This window comes from Ornithorhynchus anatinus, chromosome 7, assembly GCF_004115215.2.
Source record: "Ornithorhynchus anatinus isolate Pmale09 chromosome 7, mOrnAna1.pri.v4, whole genome shotgun sequence".
NCBI classification, from domain to species: Eukaryota; Metazoa; Chordata; class Mammalia; order Monotremata; family Ornithorhynchidae; genus Ornithorhynchus; species Ornithorhynchus anatinus.
The window spans coordinates 2038010-2064356 of NC_041734.1; the positions used below are offsets into that span (position 1 = coordinate 2038010).

The 26347-nt window shown below is 53.1% G+C and overlaps 1 protein-coding gene and 1 long non-coding RNA gene across 2 annotated transcripts in view; both read right to left on the reverse strand.

The window, feature by feature from the left end:
* Nucleotides 1-26347, reverse strand: part of KCNB2 (potassium voltage-gated channel subfamily B member 2) — a 100049-nt gene that overhangs the window by 30115 nt on the left and 43587 nt on the right.
* On the reverse strand, nucleotides 5742-13903 carry LOC114813329. Its single transcript, XR_003761049.2, has 3 exons — nucleotides 13784-13903; nucleotides 11422-11537; nucleotides 5742-5899 (listed from the first exon to the last, which is right to left on the reverse strand). It is a non-coding gene; the product is annotated as an uncharacterized LOC114813329 (long non-coding RNA).

A 26347-nucleotide genomic window follows, 5' to 3' on the forward strand; every position in this document is an offset into this window, starting at 1 on the left:
ATCTATCATCCCGGGATAATGAACTCACGGAAATTAAGGCAGGAGAGGGTCACGGCCTGCGGGTTCGATGTCTTTGAATACGGAGAAAAGAAACGTCTCCGGGGGGACGGCTGGCCTTGGAAGTCTCCCCTCTGCGATTTGGAATCGCTGCGGGTGGGGAGAGGGGCCTGAACTGCCAGAGCACGGGCCCGGGAGTCAGAAGGTGGTGGGTTCTAATCCCGCATCCGCCTGCCGGGCGACCTCGGCCAGGTCGGCTTCGCTTCTCCGGGCCTCGGTTCCCTCGTCTGTCAAATGGGGGATCGGGGCTGGGAGCCCCAAGTGGGACGGGGACCGTGTCCAACCCCATCCACCCCAGCGCTTAATACAGTGCTTGGCCCATTGCGAGCACTTAACAAATGGCCAACGTTATTATTATCGTTTCATTCGGTGGTGGACTCAGTCGGAATCAAGGGCAGAGCACGCAGACCCGTCACGGACAGCGACGTAGCTAAGAAAGCCGTTGACCGCTGAGGACTTTCATTCATTCAATTCGATCGGATTTAGTGAGCCCCTACTGTGTGCAGAGCACTGTACTAAGCGCTTGGGGAAATTACAATTCAGCAACAAACAGAGACAATCCCTGCCCACACCGGGCTCACAGTCTAGAAAACTTCTCGTGAGTTTCTAATCTTGGCCACTTAGCTGTGTGACTTTGGGCAAGTCCACTTCGCTTCTCTGGGCCTCAGTCCCTCATCTGTCAAATGGGGATCGAGACCGTGAGCCCCACGTGGGACAAGCTACCTTTTATCTCCCCCAGCGCTCAGCACATAGTAAGCGCTTAAACAAATACCAACATTATTATGCGTAAATTATTATTATTTTAAGTCCTCTTGAAGTCCGAGAGGGAAACGCGGTCGGAACTGTCTTCACCTCTTGGAGGGGGGATGAAGAAGGAGGGGCGAGTGTGACTACCGATCCCAAGCAGGGATTAGCCCACTGGCCAGCCCGCCGACCCGCGGAAAAGCCAGGGGTCGGCCCGGGGGTGAGAGGAGGGGGGCGGGACAGGGTAGGAACGAGTGCGTAAAATGAAAACCCCTGTCATTCACTCAGCGTATTTATCGAGCCCTTACCTGCGTGCAAACCACTGCCTGCGAGCGCTTTTGGCCCTAGGCCTGTCACCGTTTACAGGTCACGGCCTTCCCGTTTACGCGGGCCCAGGCCTCTCGGCCCTGACCCCGGGGGGAGGGTGTCAACCCTGCTCTCTCCCCTCTCGTCGTGATTTTACGCTTGGAACGAGGAACGAGGAAAGGAAACCTTGCAGTGCTAATGTAAATAACAGCTTTGGAAGATGCAAGCGCCAGATTGTCCTTGCAAGAGAAAAACTGCAGTTGGTTGGGTTTTTTTTTGACCGCAGAGAGAGGGAAAGAAATCCCCCACCCTAAGCTCGCTTGCTTTCTCGAAGCGGCCCGTCTCTTTCCCCCCGGGGAGGAAAGCGTTCATTCGTTCGAATCGGATTCATCGAGCGCTTTACCGTGCCGCACGGCACGGTACTAAGCGCTCGGGAGGGGAAAATTCCAACAACGGACGACGACGACAACAGACACGTTCCGGCCCACAGCGGCTGACGGTCTAGAGGGGCCTCAGTTGCTTCATCTGTAAAATGGGGATTAACTGTGAGCCTCAAGTGGGATAATCCGATGACCCTGTATCTCCCCCAGCGCTTAGAACAGTGGCTGTGCACAATAGTAAGCGCTTAACAAATACCAACATTATTATTATTATTAGAGGGGGGATGTCACTTGCAGCGCACCGGGAGTCTGGGAAAACTGAACTGGAAAGCCGGGACAACCGGGATGTGAGGTTTTCTTGTTAATTGTTTCTGGAGACTTTCTTTTTTCTTTTATGGTACTTAATAATAATAATAATAATATGTTGGCATTCTGCACACAGTAAGCACTCCAATAAATACGACTGATAGAACCGATTACTCTCCAAAGCGCTTAGTCCAGTGTTCTGCACACAGTAAAGCAGCAGCGTGGCTCAGTGGAAAGAGCCCGGGCTTCGTAGTCAGAGGTCATGGGTTCGACTCCCGGCTCTGCCACTGTCAGCTGGGTGACTGTGGGCAAATCACTTAACTTCTCTGTGCCTCAGTTACCTCATCTGTAAAATGGGGATTAACCGTGAGCCCCACGTGGGACAACCTGGCGACCCTGCGTCTATCCCAGCGCTTAGAACAGTGCTCGGCACATAGTCAGGCGCTTGACAAATGCCAACATTATTATTATTAAGAGCTTAAGAAATACGATCGATGGACCGATTACTGTCCCGAGCGCTTAATCCAGTGTTCTGCACACAGTAAGCGCTCCGTAAATACGATCGATCTATTGATTACTTTCCCAAGCACTTAATTCAGTCGACTGACTGACCGGGGGACGAAACCGAGACCCAGAGAGATTAAGCGACTTGCTCAAGGTCACACAGCGGACCGGGGGCCGAGCTGGGAAGGGAACACAGGCCTCCCGACCCCCAGATCTGGGGTCTTTCCTCTAGGTTCCGGCCGACGGACCCCTAACTGCGGCACAGAAAGACTGGTTTATCTGGACCCCAGCGGGTCAACCGCAAAACCTCGGCCGGGGAGAGGCGCTTCGTGGGTTGGGCTCCCATTTTTTTTGCTTTTCCTGGAAAATTCAAAGCACCTTTCGATTCTTTGCCGGCTGCAGCGAAGGAAAGCTCCGCGAGAGGCTGCCACAACTTTGGGCTCCGCCAGGAACGGTTTTATCGACGGCAGGGGCGGGCTGATCAAAATGGTAATTAACGGTACTCAGGAAATGGACGTATATTAGCCCAGACACACCAGACTCGTCTGGCGGACTCTGGAAGTGGTCGAGGGTCTATAGGAAGTCTCAAATCAAGAGGGGAAAAATTAGGAAAAGGAGGCGCGGCGTAGCCTAGCGGATAGAGTTAGGGGCTGGGAGTCAGAAGGGCCTGGGTTCTAATCCTCCTCCCCTCCTTTGCCCTCCCCCATCGCCCCGACCCGCTCCCTTAGCTCCACGTCCCTCCCCCAGCACTTGTGTATATATGTATGTAGATATAAAAAGCGGCGTGGCTTAGGGGAAGGAGCCCGGCTTGGGAGTCAGAGGTCATGGGTCCCTAATCCCGGCTCCGCCACTTGTCCGCTCTGTGACCTTAGGCAAGTCACTTCACCCTCTCTGGGCCTCAGTTCTCTCATCTGGATGAGGATGTTGAGCCCCATTTGGGACAACCCGATGACCTTGTATCCCCCCCCCCCCCGTGCTTAGAACAGCGCTTGACCTATAGTAAGCGCTTAACAAATACCATCGTCATTACGATTACTATTCCATATTTATAATTCGATTTATTTGTCTTAATGAAGTGTATATATCTATAATTCTACTTATTGATATTGATGCTACTGATGTCTGATTACTTGTTTTGATGTCTGTCTCCTCCCTTCTAGACCGTGTGGGCAGGGACTGTCTCTATTCGCTGCTGAATTGTACTTTCCAAGCACGTCCTCTGCACCCGGTAAGCGCTCAGTAAATACGACCGAACGAATGAATCCCGGCCCCGCCGCTTGTCTGCCGTGTGACCTCGTCCGAGTCTCTTCGCTTCTCTGGGCCTCAGTTCCCCTATCCGTAAAAGGGGGATTAAGACGGTGAGCCCCACCTAGGACGGGGGCCGGGTCCAACTCGATTTGCTTGTATCTACCCCGGCGCCGTGCACATAGTAAGCCCTTAACAAATACCCGGTTTTTTTATGTAAAAAAAGGTCCACTGAGGCAGATGTTCTCGGATTAAATTATATTTGTATTAAAGAGTCTGCAGGATGTGAAACTGGTGATACAAGCCAACCCGGAGGGATGGTTTTACATCCTGCCTAAACAAAAACCCAGCCAAGTTTATGTGTCCTGTGTGTTAATGAGCAACATGTGTCCAGGCACAACAGAGAGGAAATATCCCAGAGAAGAAAGACACGGGAGAAACCAGTATTTGATAATGTTGGTATTTGTTAAGCTCTTACTATGTGCAGTGCACTGTTCTAAGCACTGGGGTAGATACAGGGTCATCAGCTTGTCCCACGTGAGGCTCACGGTTAATCCCCATTTTACAGACGAGGGAACTGAGGCCCAGAGAAGTGAAGTGACTTGCCCACAGTCACACAGCTGACGAGTGGCAGAGCTGGGATTCGAACCCATTACCTCCGACTCCCAAGCCCGGGCTCTTTCCACTGAGCCACGCTCTTAACACCAATCGATCGATCGGTGGTATTGATCGAGCGCTCACTGGGTGCGGAGCACTGTACTAAGCACTCGGGAGAATACGACGGAGTTGCTAGGCACGGGCTCTGCCAATAATCGGCTCAGAGACCGGAGGGGGGGAAATGACATCAAATAAATAAATAAACGATTTACGATGCATAATTTATCGATCTGTACCTAAGTGCTATGGGACTCTGGGAGATAAAAGCAAGAGTTTCGGGCTGGGGTAGAGCTCAACCAGTCGTATTTATTGAGCGCTTCCTGAGCCCAGGCTACTGTGATAATAAAGATAATAATGATAATAATGACGACGATAAGGGTACTTGTCAACCGCTCACTATGTGGCATGTCCTGTTCTAAGCGCTGGGGTAGATACGCGTTAATCAGGTTGGACGCTGTACTGAACGCTTGGGAGAGGACCGTACGGCAGAGTTGATAGACACATTCCCTGCCCACTTCCAGTCTAGGGTCGGGGGGGGGGAACAAGGCATAAATTTTAATATCCCTAAAGAGGAGACGCTCTTGGGGGTGGAAGGACCGAAGAGGGGACCGTCCTCTTCCTAGCGCTTAGTCCAGTGCCCCGCACACAGTAAACGCTCGATAAATGCGACTGACTGACCGACGGCGGGGCAGACAGGAGGGGTAGGAAGGAGGAGCAAGTCGGCTTGGGGGAGAGAGACCCGTGAGAGAGGGAGTCCTGGCGCTCGTCTCCCGCGGGCCGAGGGACCCGAGAAGTTCATAAATCTTGGCGTAGAGTCCGGGACTGGGAGTCAGAAGGTCATGGGTTCTAATCCCGGCTCCGTCGCTTGTCCTCTGGGTGACCTTGGGCGAGTCACTTTGGTTCTCTGGGCCTCAGTGCCCTCATCTGTAAAATGGGGATTAAGACGGTGAGGCCCACGTGCGTCCAACCCGATTTGTTTGTATCCACCCCAGTGCTTAGTACAGTGCCTGCCACACGATGATGATGACGGCATTTGTTAAGCGCCTACTATGTGCCAAGCCCTGTTCTAAGCACTGGGGTAGACACAAGGTCATCGGGTTGTCCCACATGGGGCTCACGGTCTTAATCCCTATTTTACAGATGTCGCCGAGACACAGAGAAGCAAGCGACTTGCCCGAAGTCACACAGCTGACAGGTGGCGGAGGCGGGATTAGAACCCACGACCTCTGATTCCCAAGCCCGGGCTCTTTCCACCAAGCCACATAGTAAGCGCTTAACAGATACCCCAATTATTATTATTACTATTATTATTAGTACCCCAAAGGGCTCCAATCCCCACAAGCCAGGCCCAGGCTCTTTCCCCCAGGGCAGCGATCGCTCCGGACGTTCAAGCTGCCCAAGCTCAACATCTCCGAAGACCAAACCACCGGAAAATTCCTGGGCGTGGTATATCCCGATCCCCACAGTCTTCCGGACCTTTGGCTCCGTCCCCGGACCGAGCTCTCCTAACGGGAAAATCACTCTTCCGTACAGTAAGCAGAACAAGCATTTTCAATATTTATGAGGGAGTGAGATCACAAGCGCCCGGGGGAAGCCTCATCGATAAATATTTCATGCGGACGCGATCCTTTCGCAGTATCATCTAACTCTAAAATGTGCATTCTTCGGCTCCGGTGAGAAGTCCTTGAATCTGAGCCGAACTAGGAGGAAGAAGGTGACGGTTTGTGAATAATAGTAATAATGTGGGTATTCGTTAAGCGCTTATCATGTGCCAAGCACTGTTCTACGCGCTGGGGAAGATACAAGTCAATCGGGTTGTCCCACGTGAGGCTCCCAGGCTCATCCCCATTTTCCAGATGAGGGAACTGAGGCCCAGGGAAGTGAAGCGACTCGCCCAAGGTCCCACAGCCGACAAGGGGCGGAGCCGGGATTAGAACCCATGACCTTCTGGCTCCCAGCCGCTACGCCATGCCACTTCTCAACCTCTCAGCCCCTGAAGGACGTGAGTTTTTTTTTTGGTTCCGGCAGTAGTACTTAGTGACTGCCTCTCTGGTGCGGTGCACTGAACTGAAGTACTTACGTGCTTACTAGGTACCAAGCGCTGTGCTAAGCGCTGGGGTAAATACAAGATCATCAGACCAGAGGGGGGGTCACGGTCCCACAGGAGTCTCAAAGAGGGAGGGGGAACAGGACTCTTTTGCCACCGCACCACACCCCAAATTATTCCCCCTCTTCGTTCCCCTTCCCTCGGCACTGTGCTCATTTGTAAATATCTTTATTACCCTATTCATTTTGTCAATGAGGCGTTCATCCCCTCGATTCTATTTATTGCTCTTGTTTTCGTCCGTCCGTCTCCCCGGACTAGACCGTGAGCCCGTCAGTGGGCAGGGATGGTCTCTATCTGTTGCCGAATTGTCCGTTCCAAGCGCTTAGTACAGTGCTCTGCACATAGTAAGCGCTCAATAAATACTACTGAATTGAATGAATGAGTCTGAGGCCCAGGGAAAGGTGAAGTACCTGGTACTGGGTGCCGAGCACTGTACTGAGCGCTTGGGAGAGTACGGTGAGAAGCAGCGTGGCTTAGTGGAAAGAGCTTGGGCTCGGGAGTCAGAGGGCCGGGATTCTGATCCCGGCTGTGGGACTCTGGGCAAGTCACTTCACTTCTCCGGGCCTCGGTGGGCCTCATCCGTAAAATGGGGATTAAGGCCGTGAGGCCCTCGCCAGCTGATGACCATGTATCTACCCCAGTGCTTAGAACAGTGCTGGGCACATAGTGAGCGCTTAACCATCATCATTATTAATTAGAGTTTACAATACAACAGTAAACAGACATATTCCCTGCCCACAGTGAGCTTCCAATTTAGAGGGGGAGACAGACGTCAATAGAAATAAATACATTAATGGCAGAGATGGACGTAAGCGGTGCGGGGCGCGATGAATAAAGGGGGCGAGTCGGGGCGACGCGGAAGGGAGCGGGAGGAGAGGAGGGCGCAGTCGGGGAAGGCCTCCGGGAGGAGACGGGCCTTCGATAAGGCTTTGAAGTGGGGGAAGAGTCTGTGGGATTTGAGGAGGGAGGGCGTTCCGGGACAGAGGCGGGACGTGGGCGACGGCTGGCAGCGAGATGGATGAAACGGGAGGCCCGGGGAGAAGGTTGGCATTAGAGGAGCGGCGCGTGAGGGCCGGGTTGGAGTAGGAGAGCGGCCCGGGGAGGCAGGAGGGGGCCGGGGGACTGAGTAATTGAAGCCGAAATCTGGACCACTCGAGAGCTGATTAGATTCCCAAAATACCGTCCCGGTGCTTATACCCAAAGACAATCCAGGGAGGTAGTTCGCTCGGGGCTTCGGTTTCTACCCCAGCGCTCAGAACGGTACACGGCACACAGTAAGCACTTAACAGATACCATTATTATTCTTATTAATCCCCTTCACTTCTCTGTGCCTTGGTTACCTCATCGGTAAAATGCAGATTAATAACAATAATGATGGATTAAGACCGTGAGCTCCATGTGGGACAGGGGCCGAGCCCGACCCGATTACCTTGTATCTACCCCAGCGTTCAGAACGGTGCCCGGCACATACTGAGTGCCTAACAAATGCTATTATTATTATTGTTGTTATTATCATCCTAGAGGAAGACCAAGGTTTGGCCTTTCCCGGCGATGACTCCTCTTAATCACTCCGGGTAAGGAGGGAGTTGGCGGCAGTGGAGACAGCGCGACGACTCCGTATTTACTGTTTTCCTCACAGAGTCTTCGAAAGTAGCACCTCTTTTTACAGCTCCGTGGATGTGGAAAGGAGGCGGGAAGGATGACTGCATTTTAATCGACGCTGAGAGCCGAATTATTCCAGCCCTCCCCGGGGCGAGGCGTCATAACCGACGGCAATTCCGGGTTGACCTCTTAACGGCGGTGGGTCTGACAGTGTAGGAATACCCCGTTCGACCAGGTGATTGAGGGCAGGGGTGGTCGAGATGGTGACGATGGTATTTGGTAAGCGCTTACCGTGTGCCAGGCACTGTGGTAAACGCTTGGGGTGGACAGAGGAAAATCGAGTCGGACACATTCCCTGTCGCACTCGGGGCTCTCAGTCTCATTCCCCATTTAACTGATGAGGAAACCGAGGCCCAGAGAGGTGAGGCGACTTGCCCGAGGTCACCAGACAAGTGGCAGAGCCGGGATTAGAACCCACGGCCTTCTGACTCCCGGGCCCGTTGCTCTACCCACTACACTATGCTGCTCTTTGTAGTTCACTCATTCGATCGTATTTATTGAGCCGTTAATGTACTAGGCGCTTCACTGAGCACTGTACTAGGCGCTTGGGAGAGTCCAACAGAACAATCAGCATATTCCCCGCCCTCAAGTCTAGAGGGGGAGGCTTTAGCTTCTCCGGGCCGCCCCCCAAATTGGCCGGGACAGGCTTCTGCTCACCGGACGCACCCCGTACAGTGAGTAACAACTGCAAGGCCCGAGGCCTCTCTGCTCTGTGACCTCGGGCAAGTCACTTCGGTGCTCCGTGCCTCCGTTTACCTCATCTGTCAGATGGGGATATGAGCGCGAGCCCGTTGTTGGGTAGGGACCGTCTCCATCTGTTACCAAATTGTACTTTCCAATTTGGAAAGCACTTAGTACAGTGCTCTGCCTACAGTAAGCGCTCAATCAATACGATGGAACGATTGAGCCCCACGTGGGACGGGGCTGGGTCAGACCTGATGAACTTGTATCTACCCCAGTGCTTAGAACAGTGCTTGGCACCGAGTAAACGCTTTGCAAGTACCATTATTTTTATTATAATTGGCAGGAAAGGATGAGCTGTGGGACTCAAAGACTTTTTTTCTTTTTTAATCATATCTGTTAGGCACTTACTATGTGCCAGGCACCGTACTAAGCGCTGGGGTGGATATGAGATCGTCAGGTGGGACACGGTCCCTGCCCCGCATGGGGTTCACGGTCTTCATCCCCATTTTCCAGATGAGGAAACTGAGGCCCAGGGACTGAACCGACTTGCCAAAGGAGACAAAGTGGCAGAGCCAGGATTGGAAACCAGGCCCTTCAGACCTTCTTTAATCTGGTTTCTACCTTTTTCATCCCACGGAGGACACCCTCGACCTCCTCTTTTACCGAACCTAATGGAATCTACTGTATTGAGAAGCAGCGTGGCTCAGTGGAAAGAGCCCGGGCTTGGGAGTCAGAGGTCATGGGTTCGAATGCTGGCTCTGCCACTTGTCAGCTGTGTGACTGTGGGCGAGTCGCTTCACTTCTCTGTGCCTCAGTCACCTCATTGCCTCAGTCACCTCATCTGTAAAATGGGGATTAACTGTGAGCCTCACGTGGGACAACCTGATGACCCTGTATCTCCCCCAGCGCTTAGAACAGCGCTCTGCACATAGTAAGCACTTAACAAATACCAACATTATTATTATTCTAATCACCCTTGATACCTCAACTGCCTTGGCACTGTGGTCCGCTCCTTTTTACTTCAGAAAACACAATCTAACCTCGGTTTTACTTGAATTTACCTCTGGTTCTTTCATCTTTCTGGCTGTTCCTTTTCAGTTTTTCCACCACTCTTTCTCCGCCTTTCACCCCCTCACTTTGGGTGTCTCTCAAGGCTCTGTCTCTGTTCTGGATCCCTTTCTCTTCTCACTGTGCCCTCACTCTTTTGGGGTGCTCAACTGCCTCCAGAGCTCCTAGGCCGATAACTCCTAACTCTACCTCACTAGCCCTGACCTCTCACTTCCTCGGCAATATTGCGTTTCTCCTTCCCTCCAGGATATCTCCGCATGGACGTCCCACGAGCGCCCCGAGCTACGTCCAAAACCCAATCCCTCATCTTCCCTCCCCGATCCTTCCCTCCACCTAATATTCCCATCCCAGTTGACAGCGGGACCTTCCTCTCCATCTTTGAATCCCGCAACCTTGGCAATATCCTTCTTCCTCCCCGTCCTTCAACCCCCGTTTTCGATCCCTCACCAAGCCGGTCGGGTTTTCTTCCGCAGTACTGCCAGGACCTGGCCCTCCCTCTCCAGTCGAACGGCCACCGTTTTAATTCGGGTCCTTGTTTGCATTCCAGCCTGACTACGGCTTCACCTCCTCGCGAGGCCCCCCGCCTACAGCCTCTCCTCTCTCCAGGCCACATTTCGCCCTTCTGCCCTGATCCGTTTCCTAAAACACTGTTGTATAGACATCACCCGACTCCTAAACCTCCGATGGCTGCCCATTTCTCCCTGCATCCAGCAAAAACTCCGAGCTTTAAGTTTCTCAATCAGCTGGCTCCCAAGTACTCATCCCCGCCCCGCTCCCACTGCACCCCAGCTCACAATCTTCGTTGGTCTTAAACGACATTATCCTACGGCTGATGTCTCTCTTCAGCCCTTCCCCCTACGTGGAATTCTCTCCCCGTTTTTAATCTGACAGACCACGGCTCTCCGTCTCTTCTACGCTCTTCGGAAATCACATCTCTTTCGGGCAGCCTTCCCTGATCAATTTATCGTCACCCCTGATTATACGCTTCCCTCTCCACCTTTTAAATTCTTCAGCACTTCTGTGCCACTTTGTTCTCAGAACCTCTTGAATCATTTATGCATTTTTCCTGTGCACTTTATTACTTAAGCATATACATATCCCCCTTTCCCTCCTATCTTTAAAGTATTTTAGTGCCTGGCTACCCTATTAGGCTTTAAGATCTTTTAAGAGCCTCAAATCTGCCTGGGTGTCTCTCCTGCTCTGTAAACTCATTATGGGCAGGGAATGCGTCTGTTTTATTGTCATATCGTCCTCTCCCGAGTGCTTAGGACAGTGTTCTGCACGCAGTAAGCACTCAGTGAATAGCACCGATTGATTAATTGATTGATTCATGCCCGGGCTCTACCCGCTAGGCCCCACTGCTTCTCTAATAGTAGCATCTGTAGAATTTCGAGACTGTAAGCTCGTTGTAGGCAGGGGATGTGTCCGTTTAAAGTTGTACCGTACTCTCCCAAGCGCTTCGTACAGTGCTCTGCACACGGTGAGCGCTCAATAAATGGGATTAAATGAACTTCCTTCTTCCCAGAAATCACACGGGGACGTCGAAGGCCGTTGTCTCGACCTAACGGAACTCAGAAGATTGAGTGCTCTGCACACAGTAAGCGCTCAATAAATCCGCCTGAATGAATGAACGATGGTGACATCAGCCCTCTCCCCTCCCCGCCTTCTCCTTTTCCATCCGAGTCACTCAGTGCCTCTCACCTCGATCCAAGACAAGCATTAAATGGAGAAAGCGCTTCGCCACCGTCGCTGAAATATTCATCGGCCCAGAGATGGGTGTTTTTGGCGAGCCGCTGGCTCATATTTCATTTCTAGATCTATGAGCACACGGTGAAGGGAAAAAGCAGTCAGCGACACCCACAGTCCTCCCCCGGGCTCTGAAAGGCACCCCCGATTTCAGGGCGTAGTGGCTAGAGCCCGGGCCTGGGAGTCAGAGGTCATGGGTTCTAATCCCGGGTCCGTCACTTCTCTGCTGTGTGGCCTTAGGCAGATCACTTCACTTCTCTGGGCCTCATCTGGAAAATGGGGATGAAGACTGTGAGCCCCGTGTGGGACAGGGACCGTGTCCGACCCCATTTGCTTGTATCCGCCTCAGCGCTCAGTACAGTGCCTGGCACATAACGTGCGCTTTACAAACACCACAGTTATCATTATTAAATCTGGAGTTGCGGGCGGGGGCCAAAAGAGAAGTAGCGTGGCCTAGTGGAATGAGTACAGACCTGGGAGCCAGAGGACCTGGGTTCCAAACCCGACTTTGCCACTTTCAATCATTCATTCAATCGTATTCTTTGAGCGCTTACTGTGTGCAGAACACTGTACTAAGCTCCTGATAACCACCCGTCTGCGGGCTGGACGCTTCCATCTCGGTGACGCCGAGGGGACGGCGCTAACTACCCGTCTGGGGGCTGCGTCCAGCCGGGCCTCTGCTTGTCTTTTCTCATTGTAAACAGCCAGAAACTGTAATAAGCGTAAGGGTGGACACAAGAAAACCAGGTTGGACCCAGTCCCTGTCCCACATTCTTAATCCCCATTTGACAGATGAGGTAACTGAGGCACTGAGGAGTGAAGTGACTCGCTCAAGGTCACAGAGCGGCTACGTGGCGGAACCGGGATCCCGGCCCGACCTCAATTCCCAAACAAGTCCCGCAAGCCCCCCTCACGTCCGGGGCCTGGTAGGAATGACTCCAGGAGAACCGGCTCGGCCTCTCCCCTCCTAATGAGGCTGGATCCGCCGGGCCGAACGGAACCATAAATAGATTTAGAAATGAACAACCCAAGCGCAATGTTTTCTCGGAGCGCCCCTGCTCCCGGCTGCTCTTAAATTACATCTCGCTGTAATTCCTTTTTCCCTGGCCCTGTTTCTCCCCCGAATCTCTCTCCGTGCCGGGGGTGTGGGGACGGGGAGGCGTTTGGGGGATGGGGGGTTTGCGCTGAGTGATGCTCTCCCAGCTGGCTGCCGGAGGAGCCGATCGGAGTCTGATAATAATAATGAAAATAGCCGTGGTGCTTGTTAAGCGATTACTATGTGCCCGGCTCTGTACTAAGCGCTGGAGTGGATACAAGCGAATCGGGTCGGACTCAGTCCCTGTCCCAGGAGGGGCTCACGGTCCCCATCCCCATTTCACGGACGAGGGAACCAAGGCCCAGAGGAGTGATTTGCCGAAGTTCACAGAGCACACGAATGGCAGGGCCGGCATTAGAACCCACGACCTTCTGGCTCTGGGCCTGGGCTCTAGGCATTACGGCATAGAATAGTAAATGATAATAATGATGGTCTTTGTTGAGCGCTTACTACGTACCAAGCACTGTTTTAAGCGCTGGGGAAGATACAAGGTTATCAGGTTGTCCCACGTGGGGCTCACGGTCTTAATCTCCATTTTACAGGCGAAGAAACTGAAGGGCAGAGAAGTCAAGTGACTTGCCCAAAGTCACCCAGCTGACAAGTGGCAGAGGCGGGATTAGAACCCACGACTTCTGACTCCCAAGCCCGGGCTCTTTCCACTAAGCCACGACGGCGGGGAGGACGCAAACCCAACCCGAACCCCGGGCCCGCGGCTGGACCCCACCAGACACCCCCGGCCTAAATCCGGGGGACGGCGCCGACACGTTGGCGGGGTGGGCCGCCTGGGCCTCGGCGTGGAGCTCCCTGAGATCCGGGAGAGGCCACAGGAAGAACTGGGGGCTGGACTGGGAGTAGGAATGGGTCTGTTTATTGTTCTGGTGGACTCTCCCTAGTGTTTAGTACAGTGCTCTGTCCCCTCCTAGACCGTGAGCCCGTCGTTGGGCAGGGATTGTCTCTATCTGTTGCCGAACTGTACTTTCCGAGCTCTCAGTACGGTGCTGGGCACACAGGAAGAGCTCAATAAATACGACTGAATGAAAGAATAAATAGGAGTGACTGAACTGGTGACCCCGAGGGGACGGCGCTAACCGCCTGTCCGGGAGCTGGACGCTTCCGTCCTGGTGACCCTGAGGGAATGGAGCTAATTGCCCATCTGGGGATTGGACACTTCCATCCTGGTGACGCTGAGGGGACGGCGCTAACCGCCTGTTTGGACGTTACCTTCCTGGTGACCCCGAGGGGCCGGCGCTAACCGCCTGTTTGGGAGATGGAAACCTCCGTCCTGGTGACCCCGAGGGAACGGCGCTAACTGCCTGTCCAGGGGCTGAACGTTTCCGTCCTGGTGACCCCGAGGGAATGGAGCTAACTGCCTGTCGGGGGGCCTGGACAATTCCACCCTGGTGACGCTGCGGGAACGACGCTAACCGCCTGTCCGGGTGATGGACACTTCCCTCCTGGGCCTCGGTTTATCATCATCAGGTGCCGTCGACTCGTAGCGACTCTCTGGGTCTATTTTCTCCTGTCTTCCGCCATAATCCGTAACCTTTTCTAACGGTTCTTCCGTTATCGTCGTTATGGTATCCGTTTAGCCGCCCGTCTGCCTCTCCCTCATTTTCCCTGGACTTTTCCCAGCATCAGTGTCTTCTCCAGGGAATGAATTCTCCTGATTAGGTGTCCAAAATACGCTGATCTAAATCGCCTCGGTTACCGCCTCTGAAAAAGGGGGATTAAGACTGGAAGCCCCATGCGGGACGGAGACTACAACCCACCGGATTAGACTGTATCCACCCCGGCGCTTAGTACGGTGTCTGACGCATGGTGAGCGTTGAACAAATGCTATTAAAAAAACCCCAGTGGTATTTACTGAGCAGCTACTCAAGAGAAGCAGCGTGACTCAGCGGAAAGAGCCCGGGCTTGGGAGTCAGAGGATGTGGGTTCTAATCCTGGATCCGCCCCTTGTCTGCTGTGTGACTTTGGGCACGTCGCTTCACTTCTCTGGGCCTCAGTTACCTCATCTGGAAAACGGGGAGTAAGATTGTGAGTCCCAGGTGGGACAACCTGATTACCTTATATCCCCCTCCAGCGCTCATAACAGTGCTTGGCATATATAAGTGCTTAATAAGTACCATTATTATTATTATTACCTACCGCGTGCACCACAGTGCACTAAGCGCTCGGGGGAGAACAAAACAACGGAGTTGGCAGACACGTTCCCTTCCCACGACCAGCTTCCAGGGACTCACCCCCACCCAACCACCCTGTGCTGAGACAGATGGAGAATTTCAGCGATGGGAAAGCAGGCTTATTTCCACGATGGGAAAGCAGTCCCTGTCACAATATCTCCGCCACTGCCTGGAGCAATCTGCTTTGATTTTTAAAGGTTGTTTCTGCCACGGGATGGATTTGTAGACTCTTCTGAGTCCTCTCTTCCCAACCCCCCACCCCGGCTTTAAAAAGCAGCTTCGTTTCAAGGTTACGCACTCATCCAGACGCATCCACCGATGATCGAAATCGTCAGGGGACGTGGCACCTTTGAATAATCGGGAACGTCTGCAATGCAAACTCTGGAGGCCGGAGCCCGGGAGAGTCCACGGAGATGCAAACCTCAGCTAGGCAAAGCTGCGGAGCCGGTGGATTTGATTGGCGGTCAGTCGGCTGGGCGTCCTCAGCCAGACCGGATCCCAAATCTCTGGTTTACATATGGAAAGTCACGTATGGAAAGTTCCCTATGGAAAGGGCTTGGCACGTCCCAAGGGAGGGAAAACTTGTGAAAGAAAGATTGCTTTGCCGTTCCTCAGAGCAGAACTCTGGAGGAGAGACTGGACCCATTATGGATATTTACTGAGCACCTAATGGGCTCAGGGCTCTGTACTGAGCGCTTGGGGGGGCCTACGATAGAGCTGGTAGATATGAACCCTGCCTTGGAGGAGTTTAGCACAGGCCTAGTTCTCTGATGAAGGAATCGGAAATCCTTATTTATGGCTGAATTTCCCTTATTTATTTACTCCTTGCTGAATTACTCCTCCTCTAGAATTTCCTGCTCCTTGAGAAGCAGCAGGGAGCATGCATGTAAAATGGAGATTAATAATAATAATAATAATAATAATAATACTTTTTAAGTGCCTACTTTGTGCCAAGCACTGTTCTAAGTGCTGGGGTAGATGCAAGGTCATCAGGTTGTCCCATGTGGGGCTCACAGCCTTCATCCCCATTTGACAGAGGAGGACACCGAGGTCCAGAGAAGTGAAGTGACTCGACCAAAGTCACACAGCTGACAAGCGGCGGAGCCGGCATTAGAACCTGCGACCTCTGACTCCCGAGCCCGGGCTCTTTCCACTAAGCCACGCTGCTTCTCTAAAACTGCGAGCCTCATGTGGGATGGGGACCGTGTCTGGCTTGATTTGCTTGTATCTACCCCAGCGCTTAAAACAGTGTAGCACCTAACAAAACCCACAGCTACTATTATCACTATCAAAGAATGTGCAATGTCAGCAGCATGCGAATGGTACGATAATAAAAATAATAATGATAATAACAGCGGTATTTATACCCGCTAGAGTGTCTCAAAATCCTATTAAAATCACCTCTCCTCCAGAAAACCTTCCCTGACTAATCTCTCATCTCCCCATTCTATCATCACTCGCTCATTTGAGTCCTCAGTGATCTCCCTAAGCTATTAGGGTCTTCCCTCACCCGTGGCCTGGTGGAGAAAGTCCAGGTCTGGGAGTCAGAGGACCCGGGTTCCAATCCTGGCTCCGCCACATGTCCGCTCTATACATTTAAGGAGGCTCAGTCGTTAACCAGCAGGAGTCGAAGGAAAGAAAACTCTCTCCCCCCACACCCGGATCCCCCGCACCAGGGTCCTGCAAGTGAGCAACGGGAAGAGAGAGGGATGATAGATTCCATATCTGTCAAACGAAAATATTTCCCTGGTTGAAGATAGCAATTGGCTTCCTGGGAAAGCGGAAACCATAATTAGCAAATCAGACGGTGGCTTTTCTGCACCGACATCTTGGCAGGCAACGGGTTCCACGAGGGGGATGACGGTCCGACCCGCGTCCGTCTTCCCGGGGGGCGAAGGGTGAGCGGCGATTCGAAGGGGAAATCCCCAAATCTGTGGGGTTATGGGAGAAATGCCCTAATTCTTAATCATAATAATAACGGTATTTGTTATACGCTTACTATATGCCAAGCGCTGTCCTAAGTGCTGGGGTAGATACAAGGTAATCAGGTTGTCCCACCCCATTTTACGCATGAGGCAACTGAGGCCCAGAGAAGTTCATTCATTCATTCAATCGTATTTATTGAGCACTTACTGTGTGCAGAGCACCGTACTAAGTACTTGGAAAGTACAATTCGGAAACTGATAGAGACAATCCCCACCCAACTGAAGCGGCTTGCCCAAGTTCACACGGCGACAAGCGGCGGAGCCGGGATTAGAACCCACGTCCTCTGCCTCCCAAGCCCGGGCTCTTGCCCCCAAGCCACCCACTCTTCTTGCTACTCTTCTTTCCACGGTGGGACGGTGGGACCCACGGTACGTAAGGAAAGCATTTATCAGAGGGCTGTGCCCACTCTATGCCCGGCGATGCCATCCTCCTCTCTCTCCCCACTCCATACTTCACTCTGCTGCCCGGATCACTGTTCTCCAAAAACGTTCAGGACACGTCATCCCCCTCCAAAAATCTCCAGGGGTCGCCCATCCGCCTCCGCAGCAAACAAAAGCTCCTCACCATCGACACTGAAGCCGTCCACCACCTGGCCCCCTCCTACCTCGCCTGGCCGCTCTCCCACACCGACCCGGCCCGCACGCTCCGCTCCTCCGATGCCGACCTTCTCCCCGGGCCTCCGTCTCCCCCGTCTCGCCGCCGACCTCTCGCCCGCGTCCCGCCTCCGGCCCGGAACGCCCTCCTCAAATCCCGCAGACGACGACTCTCTCCCCCTTCGAAGCCTTATCGAAGCCCCGTCTCCTCCCGGAGGCCTTCCCCGATTGCGCCCTCCTTTCCTCTTCTCCCGCTCCCTTCCGCGTCGCCCCGTCTCGCTCCCTTTCTTCATCCCCCCTCCCCTGCCCCGCATCGCTTATGTCCACATCTGTCATTTATTCATTTCCAATAACGTCGGTCTCCCCGACTCTAGTTTGTCAGCTCATTGTGGGCAGGGAATGTGTCTGCTTATTGTTGTACTGTCCTCTCCCAGGCGCTTAGTCCAGTGCTCTGCACACAGTGAGCGCTCGATAAATACGCCGGAATGAATGAATATGTGGCTCAGGGACCCTCTCTGCCTTCACACACAGTCTCCAGATGGAAGCTCCCTGTGGGCAGGGAACGTGTCTGTTGTACTGATATATCGTGCTCTCCCGAGTGCTTAGTACAGTGCTCGGCACCCAGTAAGTGCTCAATAAATATGACTGACTGACGGGGTTGCAGTCTGAGAGGGAGGGAGAGCAGGTATAGGATTCCCATTTCACAGATGGGATTGAGGCCCGGAGAGATAAAGTGACCTGCCCGAGGTCACCCGATAGGCCAGTGGCCGAGGTGCGATGAGAACCAAGGTCACCTGCCTCCCGGGGCCGGGGACCTCCCACCAGGCCACGCTGCCCGACACCATCTTGGACTTATCAACGTCATCGCCCACAAAAATGGAACTTAACGAGTGCTTACTGCGTGCACAGCACTCTACTGAACGCTCGGGAGACTACGGTACGGCAGAGTCTTTTTACGGTAGTTGCCAAGTGCTTATTATGGGTGCAACACTGTTCTAAGCGCTGGGGTAATACAAGGTAATTAGCTTGGACACCGTCCCTCGACCCACATCTAAGCAAGAGGGCGAACGGGTATTTAATCCCCATTTTACAATCCATCGATCATATTTACTGAGCACTTATTATGTAAAGAGCACCTTACACAGAGAGCACAATCCAGCAGGATTAATGGAGAGTTGAGGAAACTGAGGCCCAGAGAAGTGAAATGACTTGCCTGAGGTCATACAGCAGGCAGGGCAGAGCCGGGATTAGAACCCAGATCTTGTGACTCCCAGGCCCGGGCTCTTTCCACTAGGCAGTAGGGCTGCCCTGGCGATTACGATCTGTCCCACCCTTCTTCTTCTTCAAGGCGCTTGGAAAATCTACACTGAGGGGAAAAAAAGCGGGCACTGGCGCGTCCCGCCCGCAATCGGGATTGTCTTAACGATCATTTCTCGCCTTCCTCGAGTCTCTGGAGACATCGAGAGCTGTTTTCCCTGCCTGGATGGTTCCGGAGTTTGTTTTGACAAGATTTATTTAAAGATGAAGTCTTAATAGTCCCGATGAATAAGGATACTGGTGTTTATTCAGAGATCGGAGGCAGATGGGAGCTAGAGTATGAGATGCAACGGGCAAAAATCTTCTTTTTGAAGCATCACGGAGACTGTGTCGTTCTGACGAACGTTCGAGGGTCCAAATGCGGATTTCCGGTCCGCGACCCCTGACCTTCTGATGCCCTCCTTGCGATCCGCCCATCCACCGTCTCCTCTCCCCCGCCGTCCTCTCACAGTAAGCGCTCAATAAATACCATCCATCGACCGATCGAGAGTCGACTGTGGTATCGATCGGGGCTCCTCCCGTGTGAAGCCCTTGGCAGGATCCAGAGGAAGCAAAAGAACAATGATTGTGGTATTCGTTAAGCGCTTACTATGTGCCAGGCGCCGTACTGAGCACCGGGGTCGATACGAGGTAATCGGGTTGGCCACAGTCCCCGACTCACACTGGGCTCGCCGTCTTCATCCCCATTTTACGGATGAGGTAACGGAGGCCCAGAGAAGTGAAGTGACTCGCCCAAAGTCACGCAGCTGACAAGCGGCGGAGCCGGGATTCGAACCCATGACCTCTGACTCCCCAGCCCGGGCTCTTTCCACCGGGCCACGCTGCTTCTCGTGATTACGGTATCTGGTAAGCGCTTAACGATTTTCTCCCTGCGTCCCGTGGCCCGTCGACCCCGATGATTTTCGGATTTTCTACGGCCCCTCCCATCCCTGCATCCGCATGCCTTTCGGACCCGGGCAAGGACTGGATGGAAGAAGGGGAGGGGACCAAAAGAGTTGAGAAGCAGCATGGCTCAGTGGCTAGAGCCCGGGCCTGGGAGTCAGACGGACCCGGGTTGTCTGCCGCTCGTCTGCCGGGTGACCTTGAGCAAGTCACTTCACCTTCTCTGGGCCTCACCTTCCTCATCCGCAAAACGGCGATCGAGCCCCACGTGGGGCCGAGATCGGGTCCAACCTGATTAGTTTGGATCTACCCCAGCGCTTAACACAGTGGCTGGCGCGTAGTCAGCACTTACAGATACCATAAAAAACCCTCACCTTAACCCTAATGGTTTCTTGTATTAGTTTTTGGGCCAGATTGGGAGGGTCGGGCTAGGAAAACAACCGGGAGTTTCAGACTTGAGGCTTTCCGGCTCCTAAGGAGGCTCCCGGGTAGTTTTCCCTTCACCGGGATGTCGCTTTCAAGCCTGTCACCGGGAGACAATGGGCTCCTTGTCCTCGGCCGGATGATAAATTCATCCCACAAACAAAGGGAGGCCTCAAAGCTCTACCCGCCGTCCCTGGTAGCGGAGGACGCCGGGAAGAAAGGCCCACGGGCGATGCCGGAATCCTAGAAATCGTCCGGGAAAGAGGGAAAAGCTCGCCCGCCCGCTTCCTGATGGCGGGCTGAAGGCGCCAGGGGGTGAGAGGTGGGCGGTGGAGGGTTTTTCTCTGGGGCGGTCGGGGAGGCAGACGGCCTCGGTTTCCAAACCTCTCAATGGATGAGGCAATCGCTGCTTCCTCCAGAAGTCTTTCTTTGTACTGAAATCTTCCATTAAAGGTATCCTTGGCAGGAATTTCCGGACTCCCTTGTCTCAGCTTCAAGGTTTCCTGGCTCTCTCTGGCCTCACCCCATTCGGATCCCGAGAGACGGTCTTGGCTTTCTCATCAGGGAAGAGGCACGGCCTCCCGGAAAGATCCCGGGTCGCGGCCCCGCCGCTTCCCCACCGTGTGACCTCGGCGGTGAGTCGCTCCGCTTCTCTGTGCCTCGGTTCCCTCACCTGCAAATCGGGATTCAATCCCTCTAGCCTGTAAGCTCATCGTGGGCAGGGAATACGTCTATCGTCGGACGGTCCTCTCCCGGGCCCTCAGAACAGTGTTCTGCACACGGTAAGCGCTCGATAAACACCGCTGAATGAATGAGTGAAAATGCCCCGTGACAGCAAGACGGAGCCCTTAAACCTGAACGAAATGATAGTAATAATAATAACAAGAGTATTTGTTAATTAAGGGCTTACTATGTGCCAAGCACTTATCTAAGCACTGGATAATAATCACAACGGTGGTACTGGTTAAGCACTTGCTATGCATCGAGCACTGTTCTAAGCGCTGGGGTAATAATAATAATGATAATGTTGGTATCTGTTAAGCGCTTACTATGTGCAGAGCACTGTTCTAAGCACTGGGGTGGTTACAGGGTAATCAGGTTGTCCCACGTGGGGCTCCCAGTCTTCATCCCCATTTCACAGATGAGGGCACTGAGGCCCAGAGAAGTGAAGCGACTCGCTCAAAGTCACCCAGCTGATCGGCACCGGAGCCGGGATTCGAATCCACGACCTCTGACTCCCAAGCCACAGGGTCATCAGGTTGTCCCACGCGGGGCTCCCAGTCTTCATCCCCATTTTACAGATGAGGTCACTGAGGCCCAGAGAAGAGAAGCAGACAAGTGGCGGAGCCGCGATTAGAACCCGCGACCTCTGACTCCCAAGGCCGGGCTCTTGCCCCCCGAGCCCCGCTGCTTCAGTTGCATCCCCAAGTCCCGTACTGTCTGAGCTAAATCCTTCATCAAAACGCTGAACTGCCTCTACTGTCTCTTCACCCGATGATCAAATGCCACTGGGAAAGTGCAATTTGGATGAGGTAACATTACAACGAGAGCCTAAACTTTGGCATTTTCGGGCGTTTGGAGGCTCTTATCGTAACCGATTACTTGGAGGCCGACAGTTTTTGGGGCACTGCGGAAGCCAGAGAGTCCTCTCGGCCTTGAGGTTTTCAAGAAGAACTGGGCAGGAGGAAGCATTTGATAATAGAAAGCTCCGCCGGAGAAGCCCTCGACTCCCGGAAGGGCTTGGATCCTCTCTTCCGTTTTGTCTTTTCATCCGGTACTCCCTTCCACCCCTCGCCCACCGGGCCCTTCACCCCTCCCAGGGACCTTTCCGTCAATCAATCTGTCGATCGATGGTATTTATTGAGCGCTTCCTGCGTGCAGAGCACTGTACTAAGCGTACGGGAGAGCGCGACACGATAAAGTCGCTGTACTGAGCGTATGGGAGAGCACGATACAAGGAAGTCGGTAGACGTGTTCCCCACCCACAACCAGCTTACCTCCCAAATAATAATAATAATAATGTCGGGATTTGTTAAGCGCTTACTATGTGCAGAGCACTGTTCTAAGCGCTGGGGGAGATACGGGGTCATCGGGTCGTCCCACGTGAGGCTCACGGTTAATCCCCATTTTCCAGATGAGGGAACTGAGGCACAGAGAAGTGAAGCGACTCGCCCAAAGTCACACAGCTGACAGGTGGCAGACCCGGGATTCGAACCCATGACCTCTGACTCCCAAGCCCGGATTCTTTTCACTGAGCCACGCTGCTTCTCTCCCAGGATGCCCCACTTCCATCTGCCATCGCTATTATTATATTATTAATAATAAATAGCAGTGCTTCTCTTTAGGGGGTAATGAGGAGGGCTTATATGGACCAGAGTAAGCGCTTAGCAAGGTCTGTTATTATTATTAGTATTATTAGTAATAAACGGCAGCGCTTCTCTTTAGGGGGCAATAGTAAGTGCTTACATGGCACTCGGTAAGCGCTTAGCAAGGTCCAGTATTATTATTAATATTATTAGTAATAAACGGCAGCGCTTCTCTTTAGGGGGTAATAGTAAGTGCTTACATGGCACACGGTAAGCGCTTAGCAAGGTCCATTATTATTATTGATATTATTAGTAATAAACAGCAGCGCTTCTCTTTAGGGGGTAATAGTAAGTGCTTACATGGTACACGGTAAACGCTTAGCAAGGTCCATTATTATTATTAATATTATTAGTAATGAACAGCAGCGCGTCTCTTTAGGGGGCAATAGTAAGTGCTTACATGGCACACGGTAAGCACTTAGCAAGGTCCATTATTATTATTAATATTATTAGTAATAAATGGCAGCGCTTCTCTCTAGGGGGTAATACTAAGTGCTTGCACGGCACAGGGTAAGCGTTTAGCAAGTATCATTATTACTGTTGATATTATTATTAATAAATAGAAGTGCTTCTCTTTAGGGGGTAGGCTCGTCGTGGGCACGGAAAGCGTCTGCCAGCTCTGTTGTACTGTACTCTCCCGAGCGCTTAGTACAATCTAATGTTATAACATAATAACATAATTATATACGATATGCCACAATATAATATTATTATCCGGTAGCTGCCCGGCACCGCAAACGTTCAACGATCCTCCTTCCTCTCTCAGGAAGCCTACCCTTTTTTTGAAGCGCACCGACGGCCGGAATTCCGCTCCGACGGCAAATAGAGACCCGGGACGTGGATTTTATGATCTCGGCCGGATTTAGAATCGAGCGGTCATCGTGGGCAAGGGCACGGTCGTAAACCCGAAGCCGGGTCACCGCCGAGCCGGAGGACATCCGAGGAAAATCCCCGGGAGTTCGGAGGTGCGCCGGGCATCTGCGGTCCTCCCCGGCTTCTCTTCACGATGGGGAAGCGAAGGCCGAGGAGGTTAGGCCTTTCCTCGGCCTTGGAAATTCGGGGGAGCGAGCCCCGCATCGTTTAGGATGCCACCCTAGAGAAATGGACTGGTTGGGGGAGGGAGGAAAGTAGACTGCAATGGGATAATAATGTTGGTATTTGTTAAGCGCTTACTATGCGCAGAGCACTGTTCTAAGCGCTGGGGTAGTTACAGGGTAATCAGGTTGTCCCGCGTGAGGCTCACAGTCTTCATCCCCATTTTCCAGATAAGGTCACTGAGGCCCCAGAGAAGTGAAGCGACTTGCCCAAGGTCACACGGCTGACAAGTGGCGGGGCTGGGATTCGAACCCATGACCTCTGACTCCCAAGCCCGGGCTCTCTCCTCTGAGCCACACTGCTTCCCCAACCGCTCTGCCACACGTCTGCTGGGGGACCTTGGGCAAGTCATTTCATTTCATTCCGTCATTCAGTCGTATTTATTAAGCGCTTACTCTGGGCAGAGCACTGCACTAAGCGGTGGGGAAAGTACAATACAGTAATAAAGACTGACGATCCCTGCCCACAGAGAGCTCACAGTCTGGGGGGGTGATATTATTATTAACACTTTATTAACAATAATAATAATAATAATGATGATGATGGTATTTGTTAAGTGCTTATTATGAAAATGGTGTTTGTTAAGCGCTTATTATGTGCCAAACACTGTTCTAAGCGCTGGAGGGAGATACCAGGTCATCAGGTTATCCCACGTCGGTGGGGGGGGTCACAGTCTTTATTCCCATTTTGCAGATGAGGTAACTGAGGCCCAGAGAAGTGAAGTGACCGGCTCAGTCACACAGCTGACGAGCGGCGGAGCCGGGATTAGAACCCACGACCTCCGACTCCCGAGCCCGGGGCTCTTTCCACTGAGCCTCGCTGCTTCTCAGGGCCTTCTCTGTTCTCTTATTACGTGCCAAGCACTGTTCTAAGCTCTGGGGAAGACGCGGGGAAATCAGGTTGTCCCACGTGGGGCTCACGGTCTCAATCCCCATTTTCCAGATGAGGTCACTGAGGCCCGGAGAAGTGACGCGACTCACCCAAGGTCCCGCAGCGGACGGGCGGCGGAGCCGGGATTAGAACCCACGACCCGCGACTCCCGAGCCCGGGCTCTTGCCGCTGGGCCATGCTCCTTCTCTGTGCCTCGGTTTCCTCAGATGGCTGTTCGCCCTCCTACTCGGACTGTGAGCCCCACGCGGGACAGGGACCGCGTCCGGCCCGATTCACTCGTACCCACGCCGGCGCGTAGAACGGTGTTCGACGCACGATCGGCGCTTAACGAGCACCGTTGGAAAAAAAAAAAGGCTCAGAATGGGAATATTGAGAAACTTGGAACAGATGGAGGTTCAGTGAGAAATCCCGGTGTTGGATGGCAAACGCTCTCGATCCAGAACATCAGAACACAACTTTGGGAAGACTTTTGCCAAAGGCAGATTTTCACCAACCCTCCGGGCAACTGGGCCCCTAATGTTCGAATCAGGAATTCAAAGAACGATCGGAATCAACCGGAGGCTAGAGGAGCTATAAATCGGAGGACATCTCCTCCCAGGTTGAATGCCGCTGGCTGCCGGGATTTCCCGGGGAGTGGTCGATGACATATCACCTCCGCCAAACTCACTCTCTTCCCCTCTTCAAAGTCCTACCGAGAGCTCACCTCCTCCGAGAGGCCTTCCCGGACTGAGCTTCCCCTTTTCCCTCTGCTCCCCCTCTTCCCCCGCTTCACCTCTCCTCGGCTAAGCCCTCTTTCCCCCCCTTTCCCTCTGCTCCTCCCCCTCTCCCTTCCCCTCCCCTCAGCACTGAGCTCGTCCGCTCATTTGGATATATTTTTATTACCCTATTTATTTTGTTAATGAGATGTTCACCCCCTTGATTCTATTTACTGCTATTGTTTTGTCCGTCCGTCTCTCCCGATCAGACTGTGCGCCCGTCAATGGGCCGGGATCGTCTCTGTCTGTTGCCGAATTGTCCATTCCAAGCGCTCAGTACAGTGCTCCGCACAGAGTGCTCAATAAATGCTATTGAATGAACGAATATCTCTTCACGCCGAGAGAAGAAAACCACGCGTCGCTACGGGGAAAGATTCGAAAATCCAAACCTCTTCCCCCGATCTCTCACCTCCCCTTCCCGCCTTTCCCTCTGGACTCTTAGCGCCTGGCGAGCGGGGACCGTGCTGCCCTCTCCCAAATGCTCGGCGCAGCGCTCTCGACGCCGTGGGCGCTCACCCAGTGCGAGTGAGGACGGGGGTCTAAGATTTTCACTAGCGGGAATTAATGTCTTTCTTTTCACGAGGGCCGTGGAAGAATGAGAGGGGCCCGCTTTGTTACGTGCGAGCGACCACGGTTTTCCCGTTCGGGTGTAGGCCGAGGCCTCGCTACAACCGTCTAGAGTCCTCTCCGCCCCACGGCGACGCCACGGACGCATCTCTCTCCGTAGAGAAGCGGCGGGGCTCGGTGGAAAGAGCCCGGGCTCGGGAGTCAGAGGTCGTGGGTTCTAATCCCGGCTCCGCCGCTTGGCAGCTGGGTGACCGTGGGCGAGTCGCTTCACTTCTCTGGGCCTCAGTTCCCTCATCGGTCAAATGGGGATGAAGACTGTGAGCCTCACGTGGGACCACCCGATTACCTTGTATCCACCCCAGCACTCAGAACAGTGCTCGGCACGTAGCAGATGCCGGTCCGCTTGCTTTGTTTTGCTGTCTGTCTCCCCCCTTCTAGACTGTGAGCCCGTTGCTGTCTCTAATCTGTTGCCGAATTGTACTTTCCAAGCTCTCAGAACAGTGCTCTGCACCCAGGAAGCGCTCAATAAATACAACTGAATGGATGAATGAACAAATACCATTATTATTTTTATTATTAGAAAATGCAGAGACGCTAGAGAAGGGTGTTGGAGTGCGACCCTGAGCCCGTTGTTGGGTAGGGACTGTCTCTATTCGTTGCCGAATTGTGCTTCCCAAGCGCTTAGTACAGTGCTCTGCACACACTAAACGCCCAATAAATACGATCG